The sequence below is a fragment of the Brassica napus genome, chromosome C3 (genome assembly GCF_020379485.1).
Source record: "Brassica napus cultivar Da-Ae chromosome C3, Da-Ae, whole genome shotgun sequence".
Taxonomy (NCBI): Eukaryota; Viridiplantae; Streptophyta; class Magnoliopsida; order Brassicales; family Brassicaceae; genus Brassica; species Brassica napus.
This window is the reverse complement of record NC_063446.1, coordinates 67,048,071-67,068,866: the sequence shown is the minus strand read 5'-3', so window position 1 is coordinate 67,068,866 and position 20,796 is coordinate 67,048,071. Positions and strand designations below refer to the sequence as shown.

General features: G+C 31.3%; 1 long non-coding RNA gene across 1 annotated transcript; it reads left to right on the top strand.

Moving 5' to 3' along the window:
- The first annotated feature begins 1,272 nt into the window (after positions 1–1,272).
- LOC125583434 lies at positions 1,273–7,074 on the top strand. Its single transcript, XR_007320430.1, has 2 exons — positions 1,273–4,041; positions 4,132–7,074. It is a non-coding gene; the product is annotated as an uncharacterized LOC125583434 (long non-coding RNA).
- The last annotated feature ends 13,722 nt before the right edge of the window (positions 7,075–20,796 follow it).

The window sequence follows — 20,796 nt, the reverse complement described above, 5'->3', positions numbered from 1 at the left end:
GGATAAATTCTTAATTTTAAATTGAATCATACAATTTTAGTAATAAATTTTGTAAAATTTTCTTATCTTCTAATATACATATATATATGGATTACACTTCCAGCACATATACGAATCCTAATTTTTTTCAAAAATTTCACTTTCTGCGCTTCTCCATATCCGCTTCCAATTATAGAGCATCAGTTTCAATGGGGGATAAACTTGGCAAGAAACATGATTTCTTTAAATTTTCTCTGATCTTTGATATATATTTTATATTATTTTCAAAAATAAATAATCTATCTTATTAAAGTAGAAGTACTTTAAGCTTTTGTTTGGCAACATGGATAAAAAATAAAATAAAAGATTAATCATGTTGCTCGGAAACATTGAAAGTAGTATATTAATAAAAAAGTAATGGACTTATCTCATTAAGAAAAATTGAAAGTCCATTATGTTATATTAAAAAAGTAATGTGCTTTGTTACTTGGTATACATAGTTCAAATCAAAATAATAATTTAAAATTTTTATATCAAAAATTTATTCAAAAATATACATATATTCAAAAATTAATTTTTAATAAAATATTTTCAAATAACCATAATAATTTTTTTTCAATATATATAAGAAAAATACAATACAAAGCTTAATTTCAAACACCAACTTAAATTATGATTTTATATTTCACATAAAAATTTAAAAATATAATATATGTGATTACTTATATGATGGTACGTATAAAATACTATTAATTATATGGTTACTTGTATGATGATACTTATAAAATACGACTAATTATATGATGACACATATATGATATATAATAGTGACTAGGAGTGGGCGTTCGGGTACCCATTCGGGTTTGGGACAGGTCTGTTTGGGTTTCGGGTTTTTGGGATCAAATATTTCAGCCCCATTCGGATATTTCTAAATTTTGGTCTGGGTTCGGTTCAGATCTTTGCGGGTTTGATTTGGATTGGAATAACCCATTTAAACTATTTTTAATTTTTAAAATTCATTATATAATCTAAAGTTCTCAAAATTTAAAAACAAAATAATATATTACATATAAATTTGAATAACATATGTTAGAGTACCTAAACTTAACATATAAATTGGTTTGGTTTAAATATTTGGACAGAAAATCAATAATTATTTTAAGTATTTTTGATGTTTTGAGTATACTTTAACTATTTTAGATATTTACTTTTGACTATTTGTATATATTTTCAAGTATTTAAACCAACTTAAAAGTATCATATATATTATGGACGTTTTTATGTACATTAAATCTAAAAATAATTAATATATATAAGTATATAAATCTATTTCAAATATATTCAGATACCCGAAATACTTTAGTTCGGATCAGATTAGGTTTCAGTTCTCTAAATACCAAAAATTTGAATAATTCAGATATTTAATTAATTTCGATTCGAGTTTAGTACTACTTTTTTGGATCGGAATCGGTTCGGTTCTTCGGATTCGAGTTTTTTACCCAATCCTAAATAGTGATACAAAAACAAATAGTAACATATTTTTGAAAAATACCGCGCGGTAGATCTAGTTAATAATTAAAATAATTATTTTAAAAAAAATTAAAATTAACCACAGATCTGGCGGGTTAGCCGAAAATTTCGGCGGAGCGGGTGCAGTATTTTTACTAGGTAGATTATGTAGATCAGATTTTTGAATCAAAAAGATGATTCAATCTGCGGTGGGCGGCTTAGATATTTTATTCAGTACACGCAGCGTATTAAACTTGGATTTATAAGTCTCAGATCTATGGAATTCAGAGAATACGTAACCGATTAACATATTTTCAAAAGGGGTGGGAGAGTTGGATTAAACCAACTCATGAATTTACACACAGAAAAAAATCATTTATGAATAAAAATGATGGAAAACTAAAATATTCAAACTTTGTACTTAAAATAATAAACATTTCTCACAAGAAAGAGGTAAACTTAAAAGTGATTTGATTTTAATGAGTTTTTAGATGATTTTAGATGAATATTATAATTTGGTGTGATTTTTGTTAAACAACTTTAGAATCTCATCTAAAACAATGAGATTTGGATTTTATTTTTATAACTAAGAAATCCCTCTAAAACACCCTAAAAATATTTAAAGCACTCTAACATCTCAAACTTAAATTTTGTTCAATAACAGTGGATTTTCAGAGTATTTTATAAAATGACAAGTTTAATAACACTGGATTGGTTTTTAAAATCCTCGTTTGAATAACAGTGGATTTGTCATTTTAATACAAATCATCTGAAACTCTTAGTTGAATACACCCTCTCTATTTTGAAAGAATGTTAAATTGATTCAAACAAAAAAATGGTTTTACAATGGATGTTGCATTGTTTCTGAGTTTATAATTTACTCATAGTGGTTACATGTCGAACCTTGCTTGTTCTTAGTGTCGTTGTAGTGGCTGCTCTCTAGTCTGAAAAATTAAATCTTATAATGGAAATGCTGCAAGTTTCTTTTCTAAATGCTACTGTATCATGTGCTCAAGTAGTATGTATTCTGTTGTATATATATCCTAATTAAGATCTCAGATTTCTGTATTTTAGTGTTGTTAATCTCTAAAATGAATGTATAGTGCGTTATTGTATGCTCACAACAAAAAAAGTATTGATAGCACATTATGATAGCTTTGATTCTCAATCTGATATGAAAGATAAATTTTTCGATTTCAGTACATATAAATATTAGTTTCTTAATTAGCGCTATCATGAAAATTAATAAGCGGAATAGAAAATCACGCGTACCGTTTATACTTAGGTGAAATTTCGACAACCACGAATAAATAAATTGTTTTCCTCTCTATGATACTTAAGGTAAAAAAATTGGGCCAACATAGAAAGTGGAAAAGCAAATAAAGTGACTGAGAAAACTCTCTCTCGAGCACAAAGCGCACCGGAACCCCATCTCTGCCGACGAAACTCTATATTGACACCGTCAAGCTCAATTTCATGCTCTGTAACCGGTGATATTCTCTAGCTCGACTTGATTTGAGGAGGGTTGAAGCTCGTAATCGAATCGAATGAACAGATTTACGATATGTTTTGTTCAATCTTACAGATTCCCCCGATTTAGGGTTTGTTTCAGTTTAAAGTTCTTAACTTTGACATGCATCTGTTCTGTTCCATTTCGTCTTTAATTCAAACTGATTTAGCTTTTGTTTGGTGACAAATTATTTCCAGCAATCCTGCTTCACTCTTGTTCTAACCACACCACAGGTTATTTCCATCTTTATTTTTTCTTAGTAGTATGTTCATCGGTTAAGTTATTACATGACTTTGGTGTTGATTGAATTATGTTTGATTCTCATTATTTAAGTAGTGATTGTTGTTAAAATTTTGTGATTTTTTTTTGTCATTATATGTTATATGCTCAACATCGTCTGCTATTTGGAATGTGTTCTATCTGTTATCCTTTTGCTTGGTCTTACGGTTTTAAATAAGGATAGGTCAAACAATGTTAGAGAAGGCGTGGGTTCATCTTTCGAGGTATGAAATTAACATATATAAGTTACATTTCAGTTGGGGATTGGAGTGCTTAATGATTTGTTTTGTTTTGTTATAAACGCAGAGTTGATCCTGCTTATGAAAGAGGTGCTTGGGACTTTGTCGAAGCTGTGTCTGCGGGTAAAGGAGATATGGAGTTGATCATTGCCCTTGTACAGACTGTCACAATGTAGATCGCCATTCAGCCACTAATATAGTTGATCATCTTGTTAGAAGGGATTGGATGAGGTTTACAAGAGGCATAATGACTAGTACTATCATGGAGAAGTGAACTCTGTGGCTGAAGGCGAAATGAAAGTAAATCAGTGGAATGAAGAGATTGTTGGGTTATACAGAGCTGCTAAAAACTTAGATGAAGAGTTGGATACTGCACATGACTTCTGTGAGATGGAAGAGGGAGAGGACAAGAAAGAAGCTACATGTGCGGCATCATCACCAGGTTCTAAATCTCCAATGCACCCACTTTCTCCAAAAGCTATTCTGAAGAATACTCAAGCCGCCTCTTCTGTTTGAAGATCTCAGGTAAAGTTTGTAGTATATGGTCTAAGTTGATGTTTGTTTATTGTTATATCTTTTATTGACATAAACTGGTTTATCTTGCAAATATTGTAGCGTCATTGTCAAAATGATGCCAAAGAGAATAAGAAGTGTAAGTTGATGTCCATTGCCGGGAAAAAACAGGTGGTTGCAGAAGGACGGTGGGCTTCAAATAATCCAGAACAAACAGTTCACTTTGTTCCCTTGGGACATTATGAAGTTAAAGTTTGGATTGATGTGGTGAATATGACTTTGGCAGGGGTTTGACGTCCATCTTCTGAGATCAAGTGTTTGGGAGACGCAATTGGCTCTTGCATTGCATGGTCAAAGGACAACGTGATCTTGTGTTAAGATTACTATCAGATCTAATGTACTACTCTTCTATTTGGATATTGTTGAGTTGTAGTTTGGATTTAGACTTGTGGTTTGGGTTATGCTCTAGTTGACTAGTATTGTTTCAGATTCAGACTTTGTATTCTATTACTTTTTTTACTATCAACGAATGTGGCAAGTTATGAGATTTTATATACAAATCATCGAGGTATAACAGATAACATATGGCGTTACAATATATTTTATGACACAAGAAAGACTGCTACGAAAGTGCGTATAAATAGCATGTATAAAATTTCTATCATATAACTTACAACAATATATGAAAAGTGTAATAACGAAAGATATAACAACTACTAAAACATGCTATCAAATACAATATATAGCATCTTCAATGCACGCTATTATAAAGGTTGCCAATTAATAGCAAACCATATAAAATGCTATTATATTGTAAAACAACAATAGCATGTAAAAAAATGTTATAATATAGGGGAGATCTAAGATATCCGGGGAACATATAGTGGTTTCAATAACACTAACAAAAACATATAATAGATGTTTCCTTACGCTAAGAATGGACATTTGTTTTGTAGTGGCCTTTCCCTTGTTATGATTATTAGGGTTTTGTTGACTTAAGCATTGTATTTCTTTGTTGGGTAGAACATGCTGCAAACTGGAGTGAGTTACATAAAAATACACTTTTGTCTTTTTTACTACACAAAAAGACACATTCTGCTTTCCACACACAATTCGTGAAATGGAAACACATCGTAAAAATGGCATACCCTACGCCGATCTGCGAACGCCTTCATCAACTTGCACGATGCTCTGAGGCCATAGAGATCTTGGAAGGAGTTACCGGCCACACGTTCAACCACCAATGCCTGAATTTCTTCAGGTATTTCAAGAATCGGGAAATATTCCATTGATGAAGAGAGGGGTGATAGAGAGTAATTGTGTAAAATAGAGATAGAGAGTAATTGTGTAAAATAGAGAGTTTAAAATTGTACTGTTCGAGTACACACATTATTTATAGGCAGAGAACGGTTATATTATCGCGACGTTTTGTTTGTCTATGCCCTTATGCTGAGTTGAGCTGGTCCGTGTAGTTAGAAAAATGAAAACTAAAGATTATTTTTAATTATTTTAGTTTTTACAAAATCTCTTACACTATCTCCTTCACTTTTGTTATAACCACCGCCTCCACTATTTCTTTCAACTCCGTTACTACCTTCGTAACCACCACCACCATCGTATCCATAACCATCACCATCACCTTCACTACTGTATCCACTGCCATCTCTATTACTACCACCGCCTCCACTATTTCCTCCACCATCGTATCCACCACCGCCACCTCCATAACCACCATCGCCATAACCATCATCACCTCCACTTTCACCACGGTATCCACCTCCACTTCTTTAATCACCACCACCGCCTTTCCGTATTAATCACCACCTTCACTATATCCTCCACCTCCATAACAACTTCCGTATCCACCACTGCTACCTCTATAACCACCACCGCCACCTCTACCACGGTCGCCATCTCCACCGCTTTAATCACCACTTCTATAACCACCATCATCTCCATAACTACCACCGCCTCGACTACGGTATCCACCGACACCTCTACCATGGTCTCCACCTCCATCGCTTCTACGAGTCTGAGCCTTGTTCGTAGCCACCACAGCCTTTTTCTTAGCCACCATGCCAACTCCATAACCACCACTGCCTTTCACCGCCATCTCCACCTCCACCACTTCCACGGGATTGAGCCACAGTTTCTCTCCTCCATCTCCCTTACCATTATTCCCGTCAATATCCACGTTTCAATCACAAAAAGGAATAAAAGCAAGTGAGATTTCCGGCGACGGTTCGTACGGTGGTCTCCCACCCTCCCTTTTCCTTCACTCTACATGATAGAACAGACATCGCTCAGTCTATCAGAGGCATTTGGCTTCTCTCTCCGTGTGTCGGTGGAAACATTGGTGCGGCGGTTCCTTAATAGAGCTCTTGGACTCTGGTGACCCGTCGGTTACGGCGTCTGGCTTCACTGTTAGAGGACGATGGTAACCCTGTCGGACTATGCTAGTTGGTCATCGGATCTTGGGGTTCATCCCGATTGTTGTGAGCTTTTTTTTTGTTGACGGTGGACCTTTCTTAACGATGGCGGTTCGCTGGGATCTGTAACCTCCGGCACGAAAGACGCTCTTGACCGGCTTGATTGAAATGAAACGCGTAGATCCGCGGACCCGTGGGACGGCGAGTTTCAACTGCGACTGCGGCGGCTAGGGGTTCTTGGGAGTCGGATCCCCCGCCGCGGGATAACTCCGACAGTGGCTATACACTGAAGATACACCGTCAGCGAACCTTTCTGCTGGTCTTGGACACCCGGCTACAGTGGTTGCGGATAATTGGATTTGGAATCTTGGTGTTCAATCGGAGCGAGTAGTTATGCCCCTTTGTCTTCTTTCCCTCCCCAATTTTGTTCTCTATTTGTTCTCAGTTGTTCATTGTTGTTAGATCTTGCTAATCTTCTCCTTGTAACCTAGGATATAACGTTTCTCCGACTTACCGGAAACGTCTTTGTTCTGATATTTATTTTTCAAAGGGAAGATATTAATGAAATATTTTATTTAGAAAAAATAAAATAAAATAAAAAACAGTTATGTCTTTAGTTAAGAAGAAGTAACAAGAGAGATATAATTGAAGTGTAAAGAAGACAAATACTACAAAGAAAGTGTGTGTCAAGCACAAAGTGTCTAATTGTGTTAATAGAAAGAGATAAAGTGTCTATAGGAGTAATTTTTGCTGCAAACTGGCCTCATAGTTGGTGGCTGGGATAAGTACGAATGGGATTCCACTTGGTGGAACTGTAGTGGAGCAACCGTTTGCTATTGGAGGTCCTACAAACCAGACTGTTCTGGTCTCTTATGACCTTTGTGTTTTGACATAGCTGTATTCAATTAAGTTCTCTTTTATGATACTTAGCTTTCCTGCTACTAATTAAATAGTTGAGTTGTGTGTGTTTGTGTTTGTGTTTGGTGTAGGCTCTGACTCGAGTTACCTCTACGAGTTCTTTGATCAGGCCTGGAAAGAAAACATGACCAAAGAAGAATCTGAGGTAAGGCGGTTGAGATCAGTATATCTGTGTATGCCAAAATCTCACAAACCCCCCGTTTGCTGCAACTGATTCTTGCTATTGTATTTACACTGTGTATTTTTCAGCAATTTGTTGTTGGAAGGCAGTTTCACTACCCAGAACTCCTTGTTAGACATCCTGAAGACCAATGGCCATGTGATGCAACATGCATTTCTAACTCTATTAAACAATTATTTTAGCTGTTTGTTTGCATTCGCCGATGTCTAACTTAAACTGTGGTTCCTTTGGAATGGCCCCTATCCCTCCATTTTTAAATGGATCCCTCCATTTTTAAATGGATATCATGCTTGTTTATGGTTGTGGTTTTATCTCTTCAGTCTTGAAATTGAGTTAGTAGAAACGTTGCTATCTTTTTTGTAATCACAACCAAGAAGTTCAAGGTGAACATGGCCGAACAATCGACACTTCAACTTCTATAAAATGGTAGATTAAGGACGCATGAACTGGACTGAGCTGGAGAGACGGAAGAAGATGAGTATCTTGTCTGGGAATGCTGGTTATTATCTATTTTTCTAAGCCAGTCTCTAGAATTCAAAAGAGAAATGAATATGATAACCAGGGCTGAACTGAACATATACTCAAAAACCAACATCACAAAAGAATAACATCACCATAGTATCTTCTAGGGTAAAACTGTCATAGAACCAAAAAATAAAGTAACTCATCAGTAACTTTTAAAGTATCGGTGCATACTGATGGTACATCACAAAATGGAAGTACATTTTTTTTGTTGACAAAGAAGAGTTATTTTATTATTCAAACTTGAGATGGTCTGGATAACCAGACCGGAATAGAATAACCAATAAAACAAAGCTTTCTATGGAAAGCCCTTACAGTCCTAACTAAAGAGTCCAAAATTTCATTTTGCGCTCATAGAATATGAGTGATCTTGAAGTCCGGGAAGCATATAAGCAGATTCTTTATCTTCTCCAATTTTGTTGCAAAGCTTGAAGCTCTTTAATCATCGCAATCAAATCCTTGAAATCCGTCCTAAAACTCTGGCATGTCGAATTCTGCAGCATGCTCTCCATCGCCCATTGTAGGGCCTCCACTTCTGAAAGCAAAGCAATCTCTCACCGTCTATAATTTCGTGTCCCCATAAGTTGAACCTTCCCCGAGCTATATATCCTTCCAAACCCAACCACACCCGCTGAACGAAGCTGTGGAAGTTACAATGCAAATATTACCCAAGTTTCAGACTTGAGGGTCTTCAAAATTATGCTCTTGTGTAGTTGGCGTTACCATCTTGTTTGCATTGAATCAGACTTGACACTCACTCTCTGCATAGCGAACTAGCTCCAAAGGATCCATGTCTATCCCTTAAAGAGTTTTTTCATTTCGAGCCTTCCGAATATACCAGATTATTCAGGGATAAGGATCAATATCTAGTTCTGGTTTGACAATGCTATTGACTTATGTTGGTGAATAGAAAGAAGGGAAAATGGCTATTTTCGACCCAAACAATTTCAGTCGTGCCAAATACGACCTGAACAAATGATCAGTACTAAATATGACTCCAACTCAATTATAATTCAAAAATATTATCTAAATTTTTTAAAACGTGCCAAAATCTACATTGACCGTAACAGAAGTTAGTCACCATTAAAAAAACGACGTCGTTTTGGTTTAATCTTTAAAAAAAAATAGATACTCATTCTGGGATTCGGACTCATGCATTGACACTTTAAAAGAGACTCTCTAACCACTAGACTAAGGTAAATATTTGAAAAATAGTTACAAATTTGAAACCATATATACTACTATAGTTTTTCTTCTTCTCCAATAAAAACTTTGGTGATAATTATTTATGTTTTGTATAAATACAGTAACATTTTTTTTTTAATTACCGTATCTTTAATAAACTTATCTATACTAAAATATAAATAATAAAATATTTTAAATGATACAAAAGTAAATATACTTAAAATTTTGAAACTATTTTTTTTGTCAGCTATTTTGAAACTATTTATAAAACTTTCTTATATAAATTTTTGTAATTTTAAAATTTTGAATGGTAATTTTTTCCTTTTAAAAATTGATATAATATATTTGTGATATTTTGTTCAAAATGTTGGTTGTGTTAAAAGGACTTTTACCTTTCTTTCACTAAAATATTTTGTTCAAAATATTAGACACATTAAACAAGAACTAAAATATATAAAAACATAAAATATATAGTACAATATATTAATTTTGAAAAATAAAGTAATAAATCTAGTTATTTTACCATATGCAAAATCTGGTTATTTTACATTTTTATTTTATAATTGGCACAAATTTAATGTTAATTACCTAATAAATAAAAATCTGCACTATTATTATTATGTTAAGGTAATTTTTAAGGTAATATAACTAATAAAATTGTTAAAATGAGTAAAACATGGAAAGACAATTAAAGTAATTATATTAATGAAATTACTAAAACGACAATATATTTCTTTTTTATACTGCTATCTATGTTTCCAAATAATCCTTATTTATAATGATATTCATGTTTTCAAAGAGTACCAAAAAGTATTTATATAGATAACAAAACTTTATTTCAATTCATTTCTAATTTTTCTCTAGAATAGATATTACCATTTTTTCTATATCTAAAAGAAAAATATCATTATCACATTACAGAATCATACTTTTTATTTTAAAAATGATCATAAAAGTGTTAACTTGTTATAATTATAACTAAAACAGATGCTTTTAAAGAAAACATGTACAAACGTTATATACAAAATAGAAACGCAGTTTTTGTTTACATAATAATCCTTTAAATTATATATATATTTTTTACAATTATAACTAAATAAAGTAATTTTAAGTCAATTTTTATTTTGAAGATGATTCTTTATAGGTCTGTGATGATTTTACAAAAGTTAAAGTGAGTAGAGATAAAAAAAAAAAAAACTTAACTGTCATAACTAAACGGTATTAAATGCAAAATCACAATAAATATGGTACTAAAATTTAGTGGGGCACAGCGATAAGAAATAGCGAGTTGAAGAAAAGAAAAAGAGAGTAATTCCACTAAACAATTCATTTGGTCACACATATTCATTTGATATTGTAAACTATTCCGCGTATTTCTGTTGGTAGGGAGGGAATATATATGTTTAGACCAAAATGCTAAGTTTACCGTCTTTAATTACAGACAAAATTCCGCCAGTCCCATCAATTCATTTATAATTTTTCTCTAGAATATATATTACCGTTTTTTCTCTATATCTAAAAGAAACAAAATACATTACTATGTAAACTTTTTATAAAGGAGTGTGTTGGTTGGCCACATTAATTAGGGTTGGACAATTTATCTGTTAATTTTGAATCTATTCGTTATTTATTTTGATTCGAAAAATACGAATATCCGCAAATTTTCGAAGTAAAGCAAATATTAAAAATTAATATCCGTTAAAATCGAAACAAATCACAAATACTAAAAATTTCAGAATTGGATATCCGATCCGCTTCGACAAATATATATATATGTGTGTGTGTGTGTGTGTACAATTTTATATAGAAGTATAAATGTATAGTTTTATATATCTATTATTGAAATATATAATTTTATTAATTTTATTTAAAAAATTACTAATTGAAGTATTAAATTAAGAAAAGAATATAAACTCTTTATAAAAAATATATAATTTTCCAAAATTTTATGTTTTATAAGAACATTTAATTTTTTTTTAATTATGAAACATATAGTTTTACTAATCTTTATTTTATATAATGTTAAAGATATTTTTGAAGATAAACTTGTATGTTTTTTTCTGAATATATTTGTATTGAGCAAAGTGGATGAGATATCCGTAAATATCTGTAAATATTCGCAAATATCTGTAAAGTTTTTGAATATCCGAAAAACCGGATATCTGTATTTTTTCAAAACAAAGAAAATTAGAAAATTAGATATCCTTATAATACAAAGCAAATCTCAAATAGTTAAAATTACGGTAGTATTTGATTCACGCCCACCTCTAATATTAATTCTTTGGGGATGTCGATTAGAACGGGTCCAGGTCTAACGGAAGTGGCTATTTCCAAACCAGTTTCCGTGCTATTTCTTTTCAATAATATGGGGTTTGTCCCATTTACTAAATGCCTTTTATTTACGTACCGTGTGACTTCTCTTGTTGTTTGGTTTCCTCTTTTAAGTAATACTAGGTGGTTGTTCCCAAATTTACGGGTATAAATATTATATGAAAATATATATTATGTATAGTATGTCGTAAAGTTTCCATGAATTTTATTTAAAAATAACTGATTAATATTTAGTAAAAACAAATGCTTGTAGAATTATTTATGTAATTATCTCATTAACTTCTCCAACACATATTATGCATCTTCTCCGGTCTCTTCTTATTTTGCTCATTATCATTTCGTTTTTATTACATTTTTGCTAATGTTTTCCTAATTTCTTACATATTTTTTTCAAATATTTATTTCGCTCTCTAAATAGTAAATCAAACCATATAATCAATGAACCAAAAATCCATCTTAGAGTTCTTTTCGGTTATAACATTACCTTATTCACTATATTATTTGACTGAAATACAAAATATTTTTAAATCAAAGTTCTCACTTGTTCCGTTAAATATAATCCGTTCATTCTTCAAAGATTAATTATTAATAAAGCATATTTGGACATTATAAGAGATTAATAATTATCATAGATATTACTATATTTTTATATGAATACGAAATCATTATATCGATTTCTATAAAAAAATTTCTATTCATTATTTTATGTAGTATATAAATATAAAAAGATCTGATCAAACATTTACACTTTCTATAATATTGAAAATTAGCTACCATAAACTATTATCTGTAATATAATTTAGGTTATTTGGCAAGTAATGATAATTAATTTTAGACTTACTTTTTATTTTAGATCTTGTTAAAATAATTAAAAATTATAAAAGTTTTGTTCAATATGTTATGTAGCTTATAAATATAAAAAATAATTGATCAAACGTTATTATTCTTTATATAATTTCAGCAATTAGTTACCATAAATTATTATTTGTAATATAATTTATATTATTTGGAAAGTCTATTATTTGGTTCGAGATATCCTATTTGTAATTAATATATAAGATTTAGAATAAAGATAAATCTAGAACCAATTAATATCACTTACCAAATAATCTAAATTATATTACAAATAATCATTTATGGTAAATAATTGTTGAAATTATATAAAGAATTGTTATGTTTGATCAATTCTTTTTATATTTATAAACTACATAACATAATGAACGAAACTTTTTATAATTTTTAATTATTTTAATTATATCTAAAATAAAAGTTAAGTCTAAAATTAATTATTATCACTTGCCAAATAACCTAAATGATATTACAAATAATAATTTATGGTAGCTAATCTTCAAAGTTATAGAAACTGTAATAATGTTTGATCAGTTATTTTTATATTTATATACTACATAAAATAATAAATAGAAAACAATTTAAAGAAATGAATATTATGATTTCATATTCATATAAAAATATAGTCTTATCTGTAATAATTATTAAACTCTTATAATGTCCATAAATGCTTTATAAATAATTATGTTTTGAAGAATGGACGGATTATATTAAACGGAACAAGTGAGAACTTTGATTTTAAAAATATTTTGCATTTAAGTCAAATAATATAGTAAATAAGGTAGTATTATGATCGAAAAGAACTCTAAGATGAATTTTTGGTTCGTTGATTGTAAAGTTTGTATTACTATTTAGAGAGAAAAATAAATATTTGGAAAAATATATATAAGAAATTAGGAAAACATTAGAAAAAATCTAATAAAATGAAATGATAACAAGCAAAATAAGAAAATGGCCGAAGAAGATGCATAATATGAAATTAATGTGATAATTACATAAATAATTCTAAAAGCATTTGTTATTACTAAATATTCATCAGTTATTTTTACATAAAATAGAATTAAGAATCACTACAAAAAAATGATGAATTGTATCACTTAATTTGTGTCACAAAATTAAATGATATTATTTTGAATCATTTACCTATAAATGAAACAAAAATAAATAATTTAGCATTACTTATAATAACTGATGTTAATATTAACTAATTTAGCATCAGTTCAATAAATTGATATAATTTGTTCTAATTTGTATCACTTTAACTAAACTGATATTATTACTATATAAAGTTATATCAATGAAACAAATGATGTATTTATTTGTTTGACTAATATCATTTATTAAAATGATACAAAATTTTCATTAATAGAAAATGATGCAAATCAAAAATGTTAATACCACTAAAATAATTAGATGAATTAGCCTTAATTATAAAACGAAGGTGACTGTTTCTTTTTTCTTTGCAACTTTTACTGCTTTTCTTTACTTGTCGAATGTCTCTAACGTTAGGTCTTTTGAATACTAGAGCTACCTTTTTCTTATTATCTGTTTTGTGCTCAATATGCTGTTTTGTGTTTCCAGTTTTATCCTCTCTTTTTTTCAAAGAACCGATGTCCGCTGATTAATCGCTGATCGTTTTGTATTGCACTTTGATTTATTTCCAGTTACATAATATATAGATATAATCACGATTAACTACTTCCTAGTTAAAACTTAAAATAGTTTGAAGAAATTAAAAAAAAAAAAAAACTACTTCCTAGTTCGTTATCTTAAAAGTCTAAATTTAAACCATAATATTTTTCCCAACTAACTATTTTCTCTGTTCCTGAAAGTAGGATTTTCTAGATTTTTTTTTTGTTCCAAAATGATAGATTTTCTAAAATTTTAAGGTACTTTTAGTAGTTAATGTTGAAAAGTTGTATACTTTTAAGAAACATTAATTGGAAATATTTGAATTGGTTGAATACTATTAGTTGATATTTATTGGAAATGTATAGTAAAATAAATAATAAATTCAATTGTAAAAAGTTAATTATTTTTTTAATATGCGTGAATACTCTAGAATATCTTTTTTTCAGGAACAGATGGAGTATTAACTAGCAGTTAAGATTGTGATCACGAAATGATTTTTTTCCTGCTGAAAATCCAAAATATCTCCAAGAAATATATATTTTGCACTATCCCACTAACCTCATTTCTTCCTTGCAACAATTTATTATCTTCTTTTAATTTGCTCTTTCTTCTTTCTTTCGATTAGTTCTTGTACTCTCTTCTTCTCTCTTGGGATTTCAATAGGATTAATGATGACAATCTCCGCTACAGTCACCTTCCACCGTAACAACCGCCACCATAATCCCTTCATCACCGTCCCCTTCCACTGCCGTCGTAGCCGTTTCTTTTAATTTGCGAATCTGTTTTTTTGTGCGTCTATGTTGGTGGATACATAATGTGTTTATACTTTTTCTTATATTCTAGTAACAATGTGCATATAAGCCTCTTGGAAATAAGAAACTTCCTTTTAGCTGAATGAAAAACCTTCAATTTAAAACTTATGTTGTCAATTTTTTATTGTGATATATTTCTGGTTGCTTTAGTTAATCATTATATTGTGAAACTGTAGGAAATGGATGGTAAACCCTTGAGAGTTAATGCTGGTCCTCCTCCACCAAGGAGGACAGATCTTTGGAGAGTAGAAGCTTTCCCACATTTATCTACTAACTAATGAAGTTAATGTAAAACGTTATGTTCATATAGTTCTCTCTGCTTAAATTCTTTGTTTGGTTCTCTTTTTTGATGTTCAAAGAAGGATATAATTTAAGTTTAAACAATGAATAAGTAATTTTTTCTTATTTAATTTTTTTTTTGTATTTTGCTTATTTAAAACAAATCAAATAAAATATTAAATTATGAGAATTATTTTTTACGTCATCTTTATTTATGTAAATATAATAATTTATCATCATTTTTTAAATGACACAAATATTAGAATCATTTGTGAAATTGATACCAATTTAACGTCACTTATATAGAAGTGATAATAATATATTAAATCAGTTATCGTAAATGATACTAATAATAACATCATTTAGAAAAATTGATGCAAAAGTTAACATCACTTTTTCATAAATGATATATACTCACATCACTTATTTAATTAATGCAAATATTCAGTATTCTTACATCAATTATTACTAAAATAATGTCAATTATTTGCATCACTACTTTCAGAGTCATTTATCTAAATGATGCAAAATTCTTTTACATCGTTTATAAGTGATACAAATATATAAAATAAATGATGCAAACTAACCTTTTTGTAGTGAATTATATATAAAATTTGTGGGCAATCACGTAAGTGACTTCTTAATATATAGGAGGATATATAAACCGGTTTGGTTTAGTTGTTGTGAAAGGCTTTGTTTTGGCTTTTTTTCTTGACATATGAAAGGCTTTGTTTAAAATGGGAAATTGAGTAGTTGGAATGCACTATTCTTTTTAACATTGATTTACTATCTATTATAAGTTATTAGAATATATTACAGCGACAATTTTATCTTTATATGAGATTATATTTATATCAATGCTTGATCAGAATTTTTATCCTCGTAATTTTGACGTTTCATATCTAAAAAATATATTTTTAGAGTGTATTAGACTAAATTATTAACAAGAAGAGAGATTAAGTTGGTTTTTTGAGCTAGAAAGAAAAAAAAAGTTGATTTTTGGTTTGTAATATATATTGTGACCTGAAGATGAATGCACAAATAATTATTATTTTATATAATCAGTTTATTATTAATATGCGTCTCTATTCCTTCATCTATTGCTTTCTTGGCCATCTTTATCGCCACTGGACCTTTCTCATTTATCTGCTGAGCCACAACAACAACGAAAAAGAGTATTAAGAATCATCCTTTCTTTGGTGGGTATATGTCAATTCAACTTTAATACACGTTACTTACAGCTTCTCTTGCATCAATCTTTCGACCTGTGAATATAAGTTTCTTTGATACTGATCTTCCAACCAGCCTTGAGAGTCTCTGTCCCACCATCACTGAACAGAAGCCGAGAGAAAGAAGAAATCATCAGAAGATTTATAAAATGGGGAGTCATGGAGGTCAGGTTATTATATATATATATATATATATACAAAGGGAATACAGCGAGTCTTGTTTCAGGCAAACCAAATGCTGCATTATTTCCGCCTGAAATATTCAGAACATTAACAATAATTGGACATTATATCCGAAAGACGACTCTAAATAAGAAAAATAATATAAGAAAATAGAATACCACAAATTCGAAGATCACCTCCTAGTGGCACACCTTCTATTGCAGCAATAGTTTGGATACACAACGCCTAGAAACACAAGTCTTATAAGTTACTATAGCATGAGAATCTCGCTGAGAGTCAAATCCTAGAGCATTTACATAAAAGTAAAGTAACACATGAAGCTAATAGTTTCATCTCACTAGAACCATTGATAAGTATGAAGACTAATAACAAAAAATTATATCTTGATAAAGCAGGTAAGTTTACAAAATTATTTCATCTCACTAGAACCATTTACAATTATGAAGACTAATAGTTTCATCTCACTAGAACCAATTATAAGTACGAAGACTAATAAAAAATTATATCTTGATATCCGCCTCTAACCAGAAATCGCATTTTCCCGCACAAAACCAGAAAATCACAATTTTCGTCAAAAACGAAAAAATCGCATTTTCCACAAAAATTGAAAAACTATTTTAGATATATTTATTTGAATATTATAATCAGTTTATTATTAATATACTTTTTAGTTTGAAACTTTAAATTTTTTAAGTACATGTTTATCAAACTTTTGGTTTATTGGAAGTTATTATTGTAGTAAATTTTAATACAAATCTAAATAAAAATTTATAAATTTATATGAAATAATAATTTATCAATGTCAAAATGCTAATTTTAAAATAATTTTAATGTAAATATATTAGGAGGGGTTATTGGTTTATATATTTTGATTGATTTAGAAATTCATATAGTATTTTATAAATCCAAGTAAAATATGCAAATCCGGAGGTTTTCCCTCGGATTTGAATCTTTGTATTTTTAACTTAAAAATCAAAACAAATCCATTCAAATCCATTATAAAATCAAATATATTAGTAAATCTGTACGATTGAATAACACTTGATTTGATATAGAATTTATGAATCATTAAACCAATAACACATGATTTTAATACAGGTTTGAAAATCACAGAACCAATAACACTAGATTTAGTTCGGATTTTCAAATCCATTAAAATACAACAACCAATAACCCCTACTTAGACTAAATAATAAAAGTTAATATAGTTAAAATTAATATCAAACATATGATTAAATCAAAACAAGAATATTTTAATAATTTGTTTATTAAACTAATTTAGATTGAAATGGAGATTAAAAAATATAAGTCTATTTAGATGAATTTATCTAAATGAACCATCTGGATAGACAAACAAACTGTCCCAGAAAATCTGGATGGATCATATAAATGGATCAGCAGGATGAAGATGACATATGGTGAAACAAACAGCCTCGTACTTGCTAACAGTTGCAAGAATATGCTCTAGGGTTTAAAGAAGTTTGCATGTAAACCGTTATCAGCCAAACGCAAAGCCGAGCCAACCACAAGCAAAACGCTGAGAGACGCGCCTAAACTTCCCACCAAAACGTTAAGCAACCACATCAAGCTTTTCCTCTGGGGCTTTTTGATAGATACCCACATGAAACACGGGTACGTAGACGTAACAAGCAAGCCTACTGCTCCGATAAGAACAGCAAGATATGTCAAGAACGAGAATCCAACGGCTATAAAGAAACCAACCGAACCCAATAACACGCGCAACATCATCCGGACAAAGAAGGAGCAAGGCTTTTGTGTCTTGGTTATGTACACCATCTCCAAGTTATCACATGATGGCATCAAGTATATCGGATATGAGCAAAAGCACACTACAAGAAAACATCAAGGATTCTGAGGGAAAAAATCGTCGGAATTTCGTCGGAATATCGTTATTCCGACGAAATTCCGACGAAACACGTCGTCGGAAATAATTCCTCGGAATTTCTTTTTTCCTCGGAAATCCCTCGGAATTTTCCGACGGAATTCCGAGGAAATAAATTTCCGAGGAAATTCCGAGGATCCCTTGTTTGTCGGAAAAGTCCTCGGAATATATCGAGGGAGAACTTCGTCGGGATAATTCCTCGGAAGTTCATCGATCGATGCGTGTTTGGACATATATACATCGATCGATAGGAGTATACCGACGGACTTTTTCCTCGGTTTATTCCGAGGAACTGTTCCCTCGGTATATTCCGAGGGAAATGTCCCTCGCTATATTTTTTTAAAAAAACGGATCGATCGATGCGTTTTTGTTCAAAAACGCATCGATCGATCTAGTGAAAAATATAATTAATTTCCTCGGAATGTAAAAAATATTAATTTTTTTGAAAAAATAAAATTTCTGAAATTTAAATTCGAAAATATGAAATTAAAAGTAAAATTGAAATCATATTAATTAATATTCAAAGTTTCACAAATAAAAATAAAACATTCCGAGATTGGGGGAAAAAAAAACTACGGGTCTGGCACGTCCGGGAACACCTCGTTCGGGTACATCCTCTGCATCATCTCCATCATTTGCTGGTTCAGCCTCCTCTGTGCCTCATAGCCCGCCTGTTGAGCCGCCATCTGGGTCTCCAACAAAGATATACGATCATCTTTGTCCTTCAACTGAGCCGTAAGTACTTCTGGATCAACAAAGGGCGGTGGTGCAGAAGAAGGAGGAACCGACCGGGTGCGACGACCCAAACCGACCAAACGTCCCTTCTTCTTTGGAACCGACTGAATAGAAAAAAGCCAAATTTAGAAATTTAAACCAAGAAATAAATGAATTGAACTTTAAAAAAAAAAGAACTTACGGATTCAACGATTTCGTTGATTCGAAACCGGGACAAGTTGGTCGAAGCCGTCGAAGCGTCATCCTCGGTTTGAAGCTGAGACACTTCGTCTACCACCTGAGTTTGGACCAGGTCGACCACGTCCCTCACAAGACCGTCATCAATCTGGCCGGTCTTCTTGTTGGTATACGCCCTCCTCATTAGGGCGAGATCATCAACCGGCTCGCCATCATTTTCTTCCGCCTTGAAAAAAAACATAAAATTAAAGAAACATTAGAAATTAGAAGAAATGCACAATAAATTTAAATTCTGAAACTCAAATAATTGAAGAAAAAGCGGTTGAACTTACCATGCGATCTCCGAGAGTGGCAATAGATTGAGCACCCAAGTTATGCTTGTAGATGCCCTTCCCTTTACGGTCGCTCCTGCGGTTGGTGGAGTTGGTGGAAGAAGTTTCTTTCGTCTCCTCCTTATCCCAATGCGCACACAACTCCTTCCAGACCGTGTCGTTCATCGACTTTGGGACCTTTTAATTAAAAAAAAAGAAAAAGTTTAATAAATTAAAAAATAGTTTAATAAATTAAAAAATTGTTTAATAAATTAAATCGAACCTTATTGATTTCCCACTTCTTCTTCCACTCGTGGATCTGCTTCCCATAGTTGTCCATTACTTTATGGACGAAGTGGTGATAGATAAAGAGCGTCTCATCGGAATTCCAGTTGAACTCTTGCTGAAAAAAAAAACACAATTAGTAGAAAATTTATATTAAAGATTAAAAATATAAGTAAAAAATTAGAATACTTACCGCAAACTGACGAAACCACAGAACCTGCTTGTCGGTTGGGAAGTGAGTGAAAGTCGGATGTCCACTGTCGAGGGCCGAGTACATCATACGGTTGATCCATGCGCTGATCCCGTTCCCGGATCGGTTGAACCTTATTAAAAGAACAAACGGTTAATAATGAATCCAAATTTAAAGAAAAAAAATGTTTAATTACCATGTTTGACCCCGTCCATGTGGATACGGAGTGAGATACGGAAGATGGTCACGACCGGGCTGTTGAACCAACTCCGCAACACTCATCACTCCCGGAGGACCCGGAGGAACAGGAGCGGATGCAGCAGCGGGAGCGAGAGGAGCATGAGCGGGTGCAGCAGAGGGAGATGTATGGTTGGAGCTGTGGGGCGAAGGGGAATCCTGAAAATGGCTGGAATCCCGAGACTGGCTCCCCGTACCACCACGACCACGACGCTGTCGAGGCCGGGTCTGATCATCATGAGACCTGTAAATTAAAAAAAAAAATATTTAATAAAAACAGAAGTATATAAATTATTTTTTTTATTAAAAAAAAATCCCAAATAATTTAATCACAGAAAAAGATTTATATATATTAAATGTTTTTTAATAAATATATAAA